This window comes from Mus pahari, chromosome 8 (genome assembly GCF_900095145.1).
Source record: "Mus pahari chromosome 8, PAHARI_EIJ_v1.1, whole genome shotgun sequence".
Classification (NCBI taxonomy): Eukaryota; Metazoa; Chordata; class Mammalia; order Rodentia; family Muridae; genus Mus; species Mus pahari.
The window spans coordinates 100,892,672-100,902,617 of record NC_034597.1 but is presented as its reverse complement, the minus strand read 5'-3'; positions in this window follow the sequence as shown (position 1 = coordinate 100,902,617).

Below are 9,946 nucleotides of genomic sequence, written 5' to 3'. Positions count from 1 at the left end.
TTTGTTTTTCATAATCTAAAACAATTTTTAAATTTAAATATACTTTAATAGTGTTTTCCCCCCTCCTTCATCTTCATCCAGACCCTCTTCTCTGCCCTTCCTACACAACAAGCAGAATATCCATAAAATATAAAATAAAAAAAAAAATTTTAAAAAAAAAAAAAAAAAAAAAAAAAAAAAAACAATATTACAGCAAAACTGCCTAATATAGTACCCCCAACTAAAACAACAAAACAAATTAAAAGTAAAACAAAACAGAACAACATTAGCAACAAACAAGCAAATAATCTACACACTTATATAAATAAAAGCACACCAAAAAATTGTGGAGTCCATTCTTTTTTGGTCAACTACTTCTGAACATGAGACCTGTCCTGGTGTAACTGATATACCTAATGTCACTCCATTGAGGTGGGGGGGGGGATTATTTTCTCTATCTGAGCAAGTATAAATGACTGTTCTGATACTCAGCTTTACCCTCATTCATTCATTTATTCATTCATTCATTCAATTTTTAATTAGAACAAAATAAAATATAATAACATAAAATAAAACAGTATCATCAAATAGTTGGACAAGACAAATCAAAAGAAGTAAAAGAGCCCAAGAGAAGGCACAAAAGTCTAAGAATGAATCCAAAAGAATTATATTTCGACACACACAAAATTTAGATTTTGTTCTTACCAAATAATTCTTTATTCTTAAATGTTTGTTTAACAGTTGAATTCACAGCCTGGCAATGGTGGTGTATGCCTGTAATCCCAGCACTTGGGAGGCAGAGGTGGGCAGATTTCTGAGTTTGAGGTCAGCCTGTTCGACAGAGTGAGTTCCAGGGTAGCCAGGGCTACACAGAGAAACCCTGTCTGAAAACAAAACAAAACAAAACAAAACAAAACCAAGAAACAGTAGAATTCATTTGTGAATTTTAATTTTAATTTTATAGATTGGTAAAAATCCTATTTTATACTTTATATGAGTTTTAGTGAAATTTAGAATATGGAAAGTTTCTACATAATATTAATTCTAATACACTATTGTAATTATTATAGTAGTAGATTTACTCAAAAGCAATTTGCTATTTTTTCAAACACCATTGAGTCATGCTCACACAACGTTTCACACAGGCAAACACTATGTACAACACACTCTACAAAATGTTTAATTACATAGGAAAAATATTTTTAAACTGTAGAGTTACATATTTCCACCATTCTCTTGCTGTGAGAGAATTGTGAAATTTGATTGAAAATAGAAGATACAATTTTTCATTGCTAGTAAGTGTATTTAAACTGATTTTGACCAAAATAAATGTCAAATATGATGAACAAAAAACATTATGGTAGAATTCATAAAGATTTTTATTCACTTATTATCTTTTAAAGCTTCAAATAGTCCTGGATTTAGAGTAAGTTTTTAATTAAGACTCTTAGAAAAGAAATCTGAATAATGAGATGTCTGTGAAACAAGCAACTTGAATATAATGTGGAAGTACTGATGATGTATAATGAGGAAAAGAGAGAGGTCTGCATAGAGAAGCATGCTATTTAATTAAGAGCACATAATTAAAGTATTATAAAGAAAAGGAGTTTAGAATTATTGTGTGGCACTTCAAAGAACAAAACTAGCATTGTTGAAATGAGAATATTTTCAATTCAACAGGGACACTTGAAATAATAATCATTTGGAAGTGAAAATTTTCATCTATTGCCTTCAGGTTACATGAATGTATGTATGGAATCTAGGGGTATTTTTCTATAGTATGCTGTAGGAAATTAACATGAAGTACTATCATATGAGATGACTTCTAAGGACCACAAATTTGGGATTCATTCATCCTAGAGAGGATGCTGGGACATTCACAAGGGTGAAAAGATAACAATGGCTAAAGAATTCATTGAAGAAGAAATATGAATAGTTGTCAGGCATGCAGTAGTTCTAAGTATAAATATTCTAAATTATATTTAAAAATAGATGAATGTTTCACTTCATATTCTTTTATGTTAGGTGAAAAGTAAGTAATATTGAATATTTTAACAGAGAATTGGAAAGTTTAAAAAAAAACAAAAGTAGCTCATTACATACCACACTATGAATTGATATAGATGTTCACTTTAATATTTATTCTAAGACAATCATAACTTAACTGATTATTAAAATCACAGAAATCATACATATTAAGGAGCTAAGCAATATGTTGATACATTCATGGAATATAAAATTAAACTCATACTAAACAAATCTATCTTCAGAAACATTTGTTTTCCTGTCAGTAAATTCTGTTTTGTTTTATATTTGTTTGGCTTGATTGGTTGTTTTTGTTTGTTTGTTACATTCTTTGTTTATTTTCCTTTTAAACATCACAGTAATTTTTTTGTTATTTAAGAACAATGCTATAGAATAAGATTGCTCAGTTATGGTTTTTGTAGGTCAAGGAGACATTGACCAAAAGCAACTTAAGTTATCTGATTCATATTTCCTCATAATAGCCCACCACTGCAGGAAGCTGGAAAGGAACTCAAACAGGAAAGCCTGTTTGCATCAACCTAGATGTAGAAGGTGATGCAAAAGCCATGGAGGAGTGTTCCTTACTGCCTTGCTTTGGTATAGAACCCAGAAACACTAGCCCAGGGATTGCACCACCCACAACTGGATGGGAACACTCCCACTAATAACTAAGAAAATATCCTACAGGCTTGCCTATAGCACTAGCTTATAGGAATATGATCTCAATTAAGCCTTTCTCCTTTTTATGACTCCAGATTGTGTCAAGGTGACATAACTAGCCAGGACAACTGACCCTTATTAAACTGACATACAAAGGAAACATTGTAAAGCTACAATCCTTTTTTTTTTCCTTGTTCAAGCCAAGGATTACACACTAATACAGACATCACAATGTAAGATATTTTACAAAACTAAGAAGTCCCAGAGCCTTAGAAATTCAAAAACCTTAACATTGTCCCTATAAGAATATGCACTTTTACTGCATTTAAAATCCAAACTTTCATTTTTAGAAAATTTAGTCTCTCAACTGTGCACTCAACTGTGGGAGGGAAAACTAATCAGAATACATTGTATTAAAATCTATTTTCAATAAAAGCAAATGATAATTATTTCTATAAATATTTTGTGCTTTTATATTTTGTAAAGGTTCAGCTTATTTACATATTTAAAGAAAATTTGCATATTGTAAAAGGAAAGACTTTAGATTGGTAAGTCACTGCTTGCTTGTAATTCATCACCAATGAGACTGAGGCAAGAATGTTATAATGAGCTCTAATCTAAGCTTGGATTCAAACACAGGTTCTGGATGGACTTGCTTGTATTGCATATGCTATGCCAGCCTAGGATAGAACAGCAACCTTACTTTACACGAAGGATAAATTGGCTGAGAAAGCAATTAGGGAAACAACACCCTTCACAATAGTCACAAATTATATAAAATACCATGGTGTGACTCTAACTAAGGAAGTGAAAGATCTGTATGATAAGAACATCAAGTCTCTGAAGAAAGAAATTGAAGAAAATCTCAGAAGATAGAAAGATCTCCCATGCTCATGGATTGGCAGGATTAACATAATCAAAATGGCCATCCTGCCAAAAGCAATCTACAGATTCAATGCAATCCCCATCAAAATTCCAACCCAATTCTTCACGGAGTTAGAAAGGGCAATCTGCAAATTCATCTGGAATAATAAAAAACTGAGGGTAGCAAAAACCATTCTCAACAGTAAAAGAACCTCTGGTGGAATCACCATGCCTAACCTTAAACTGTACTACAGAGCAATTTTGATAAAAACTGCATGGTGTTTGTACATCGACAGACAGGTACATCAATGGAATAGAATTGAAGATCCAGAAATGAATCCACACACCTATGGTTACTTGATCTTTGACAAGGGAGTTAAAACCATCCAGTGGAAAAAAAGACAGCATTTTCAACAAATGGTGCTGGCACAACTGGCAGTTATCATGTAGAAGGATGAGAATTGACCTATTCTTATCTCCTTGTGCAAAGCTCAAGTCTAAGTGGATCAAAGACCTCCACATAAAACAAGAGACATTGAAATTGATAGAGGAAAAAGTGGGGAAAAGCCTCGAAGATATGGACACACGGAAAAAATTTCTTAACAGAACAGCAATGGATTGTGCTGTAAAATCAAGAATTGACAAATGGGACCTCACAAAATTGCAAAGCTTCTGTAAGGCGAAAGACACTGTCAACAAGACAAAAAGGCAACCAACAGATTGGGAAAGGATTTTACCAATCCTAAAACTTGTTAACTAGAATCTTGTACCTTAAATGCATGTCAATTAAAATCTGTACATTGATGATAATATTCCCAAATAATCTATTATTAAATGCTTATAAGGTGTTTATTTATATGGTTCTTTTCTCTTTAAAGCTGAGATATGATAGATAGATACATACATACATACATACATACATATATGTTCAAACATACATTCATAGATACAGAGATAGATAGTTATTAAATAATAAAATTAATCTTAATAGTAGTTATGTAAATGACCATTACTCTTTTTTCAATATGATTACATTTTAATAAATATTGGAATATATAAGAAAACCTAAAATATGGCACTATTGCGTCTTTTCTGAAAGACTGTTACTTTAGCCCAGATTTGAAATGTGAGAAAAAAAGTGACTGAACAGAGATTTAAGAGAGAATTATGATAAAAAAGAAAAGCATAAGCTTGAAGATAGAACATACATGTAAATATATGCTTAAATCATCTAATTGAAATCATACCCAGCCTCAAGCTAATGGTAAAAGGAAAATTTGTGAACAAACTTCACATGAATGGCATCAGATTGTATAAAGTTTCAAGGACATTCATTCAAGTGACTCAACAGCAGAAAGCACATTGAATTGGTTTGCTTCATTTTCCTAAGATAAAACACCACTAAGAAACAGTTGAGTTAGGATAGGACAGCTTATAGTCATGAAGAAAAGTCAGGACACTAACTCAAACAGGAATCTCATGGCAGGACCTGAATTAGGAGCTACAGGAAAACACTATTTAGAAACTTGCTCTCTGTGAGTTGCTCAGCTTGGCACTTTATATTGTCCATGACAACCTGTCAATGTAGCACCATCCACAAAGGACCATCCCACAACACTCATTCTCCAAGAAAATCTACCACAAACTTGCCTGCTGAGCAATCTAATGGAGACTTCTCCTCAGTTGATATTCCCCCTTTCTGCAGCACTCTTGCTTATGTCAAATTGACACAAACATATAAGCACACAGACAAATTACATTTAAGTACATCATACAGACATCTGAAAAGTGAATGGACTCATGTAGGTTACAGAGAGTCAAATTTAAAATTTTGACTATAAAATTCTAGAAGCTGTATGTATGTATGTAATAGCAACAAAACCAGTTTACTAATCTACATGTGTTGTAATCTGGTATTGAGCAAAATTTTAGGAAATAGAAATGCTTAAACTGTTTTAAATTTAGAACAAATGGGCAAGGGAAAATAATTATTAAATTGTGTTAGAAAATGAAGAATAATTTCCCTGTGAAAACAATACTGACATATGAAAGGTTGAATTATCCACAACCTAGATGTGGCATGCTGTTAAATATTCTCATATTGTTTTCACAAATGATATACCAATTCATGTTTGAGAATTGGATACATGGATACAGGTAGAGATAGATGCAAAGAATGCAGCAGCAACTTAAATTTATTATGCACAGGATGTTTAAGAGATGATTTATCTAATGCCAAGTTAAAACATATGGAGTTCTGGAAAAACAGTAATGTAAACCAAATGATACCTTATTACCAAAAGATTATTAGCATACAATATTTTATGAACTCTATACCTCTTAATTATTAAAATTAAATTGTAATGAACACAGGGTCATAGACTGTTTCAACTTTCCCTTATGAAAAGTGATCCTATCAGTCAGCAGTATGCTCACATGGAGAAAGCCAGGGATTTTATCAACATGAGAAGAAAAAGAAGAAAGGAGAAAAAGAAAGAAAAGTTTTAGTAGTTTACTTGAGAAACTCCTCAAAGCAGGCATCTTGTCACAGATCTGCAACGCCAGCTCTTGGGAGGTATACTTAGGAAAATTAAAGATTCAATGCCATCCTTGAATGCACAGTAAGACTGAAGCCAGCTTGGAGTATGTGATTCCCTGCTCAAAACAATAAACACAGTTAAAAGCAAACTGATGATCCTCTTGTCTTCATATTTACTAAGTATTATTGTTATGAAATTAAACAAGAAAATTAGTCAACAAATTTATCTTTTTGAAAATCATCAAGCCTTTTGATGATAATAATCACTCATGCAATAAAAAAATGAAGCCTCTGAAGAATGAGTGGATGACTTATAGCAACATAGATTAGTTATGTCTTCCTAAACTGGTAGAACATTTTATGGTGAGTTTTTGTTTTACTTTTTGTTTTACATTTTAATTATTGTTTATACTCGACTTTAGATATCAAATTAAAGCAAGTTCCTTGTCCTTACTAGGTTCCAAAGGTCAGTACTCAAACTTAGTATTGTCTGCACACAATTATGTGCTAATTATGCCTGGTTCATTGTCTACAGATTACTCAATATCTATGAAGACTTCACCAAGTACATATATCTCCTTATTTTTCTTCAAATTATGATCATATGCAATATTATATTCTTAAGTATCCTTTCTGAAATATTTGACATACCCATTCTGTTAATTTCACCAATAGTTACAGGTGAAGTCAGATTTTATTAGCATCTTTATTGTCTTTATCATTATAATCACATCATTACATTTCTAAATCTTGAAGATTATTTTGATGATACGCTTTCTCTATAAATAAGAGGTATACATAAGACAGATATGTAGCATGTAAGGGCATGTAACAAAGGCTAATTTCATAGGTACACAAAATTATAATCAATATGATGCAATATCAATCATATCTAGGGATAATGCTTTATTTTTGTGTTATAATCTGTTCACAGCTCAACCATTTCTATCCCCACAAGAACATACTAGATTATATGCCACTTATACAGAAAAGCAAGATTATTTAATATCTGACACCCCAAGAATGTCTGTATCTCACTCCAACCTGTATACTAGCAACATGTCAGTAACCCCAGTGTAGTCCTCTTCCTCCTCCTCCTAAGGATCTCGTACACTATTATAGTACTGTGAGGAGACAAGCCACAGGTCCAATTAGAATGAGCATCTACAGGCTGTTAGAAAATGGTAGTACTGTGGAGAAAAATAAGGCAAAAGGAGATAACAGATGCTGGCTGAGTGTAGAGAACAAGCCAATTGTCCACAGAGGAGGCAAGTCTAATAGTGCCATTCTACCCGTCTGGAGCTCAGCATCTTGCATGTTTTTCTCAGCTTATGTAATCATCCCTTCAACCCCACTAGTAGGTACTATTTTTATTCCAGTCTACAGATGGCTTAACTGAAGATGTGGGAATTAAGTGGTAAAGTCACAGTTTCTGTGTACTAGAGCCAATTAAGGCAGTCATTTGCCTGAAATCACAAAGTGAGGTCAGCCTTTATTTATATATTATTTAACAAGGAAATAAGTTGAATTATATAAGGAAGAATTTCCTTTATTTCACAAGAAACAACAAAAAACATTGACATGCTTAAGTAGTCTGATTTATTTTTCACCTTAACAAATACATTTCACAGATTTTAGTTACATTTTAACAGTGGTGGACACTGGTCAGTTAAGGCATGTAATGGGTAATCTTTTTATTTTTCCAGTAAATTATCACCCTTTGGATATTTCCATGTATCCTCTGCATACATCTACAAATGGAGTATGAGGAAGCAGTCATACATTTTACAGGATATCCAATTTTTCATGTCATTTATATTTATGTTGTGTTACATTTCCTGAATTGCATGTAAGTAGATTTTGAAAAGTATCATGAGGTTAAAATTCAGATTTCAGAATATTTGTTGTCTCAATTATCAATCTAGGTTTCTGCTTTATATTACTCTAGACTTACCCTTCAATATCACAGAGAAATGATAATAGATTTGAATTTCCATGTTGACTGAGAGATGCGTTGCTTTTCTGAAGAATCTTTCAAGTGTGCCATTAGAAAATATACACATCAGATCTCACAACTTATATTCCTAGGAATTAAATTTAAGTTGAGAATTGAACCTGTAGTGCTTGCTGGCTTTAAGCCACTTAGGCTAATCTGACCTTTCACTAGAATACTAAATTATGGTGACTATAATTATCAAAAGATTAGCAAATTAATATATGATAAAAACAATCTTTCTCCTTGTTAATCAAAGACAGAATCCTTTAAAATGTATGAGAAATTGTATTCTCTCTAAGATGTTTTTCAGGTTTCTTTGGAATATTAATTGGAAGTTTTCCATTTGCACCCCAATGCAGCGACCAAAATACCACTATTTTTCATAATAGCTCTGCTAAGAGGTAAGAGCCAAGCATGCTGGGAAAGCACTCGCTTCACAGTCAATTGTGCCAGGCTCCCACTAACTCAATCTTCACAACAGTTTTTGTGGAAATGTGTTTAATTTTCAGTCCTAAGTATCTTTGTTCAATGTATTTCCAATGTACTTAATTTCTTCAAGCAAATATTAGATCGGGGTATTAAACAGTAATATCATATTCAATTTGGTAACCAACCGGAACACCATAGCAAGTTTTACAAGAGAAATTCATTAAATAATTAGATAAAGTGACACATCAGAAGGTAATTCCATGGGGTGTTTTACCTTACTTCTTTGCAAGGTTTGGAGTATCAATAGAAAATATGTTTATAGCCAGAGTGAGCCAGTTCCCTTATAGAATCCAAAGGCACCTGGTATTGCTTTAAACTTCTTTCCTTAGGGGATGTAACAGCACAGTGTACCATGAAAGTCACTGTCAAAGTAATCAAGATGCATGGTTTTGTTTAGCTGAACTGTTTTAGAAACAAAAAAAAAAAAAAAAAAGTTAGTATCTGGGCTGAATAAACTTAACAACAGCTTTGGAAGGCTGTCAGAAAACTGTCAATGAGACAGGTGTTTTGTATAAACAGAAGAGTTAATATCAGGACAGCTCAGTCTTCTACCAATCTAATATCATCTGCATATTGTGTTGTTTTTGAATGCTCAGTAATTGTCTGAGTCTTGAAAATCTTCTGTTTTGCCTTTTTGTAGATATTGTGGCCAATGACTAGAAGGTAAATTTGAATAAATTACAATGACATAGGCTGCCCCACCTGCCTTAATGAGGGCTCCACCAGGCAACCCCAGGTTTCATGATTGTCACCACATTCATTTTAGCAGATATATAAAGAACCACATTTATTTATATGATCATTTAACAAAATGAAGAAGAAATTTCTCTGTTCCTTAACTTCACTGAAAAGAGTATCGGGTATATGGTAAAAATCGACATTTAAACTCAATTAAATGGAAAGTCATCAAAAGCTTGTACAGAGAGCAATCCCAGAGTTGGCAGAAATGGGTAATCAAATACACAGTGAAAAGTAAGACGAAATACATAGAACTGAAAAAGTTTATGTGTCAATTTTAGTATGAGCTGAGGCATTTTAATGAACATAAATCACTTAAGTTATCAGTAGCTAAGTATTATGAACACTCAATGATTTGCTGATTCATTCATATATAAAATATTTTTATAAACATCCTGATGCAATATTTGCTTATTTTTTAAAAGATGTATTTATTTTTTTATTTATTTAATATGAATAAACTTTCACTATCTTCAGACACACCAGAAGAGGGCATCAGAACCCATTACAGATGGTTTTGAGCCACCATGTGGCTACTGGAATTGAACTCAGAACCTCTAGTAGAGCAGTTAGTGCTCTTAACCACTGAGCCATCTCTCTAGTCTGCAATATTTAATTCTAAATAACAACATTGCAACACGCACATGAACACAAAG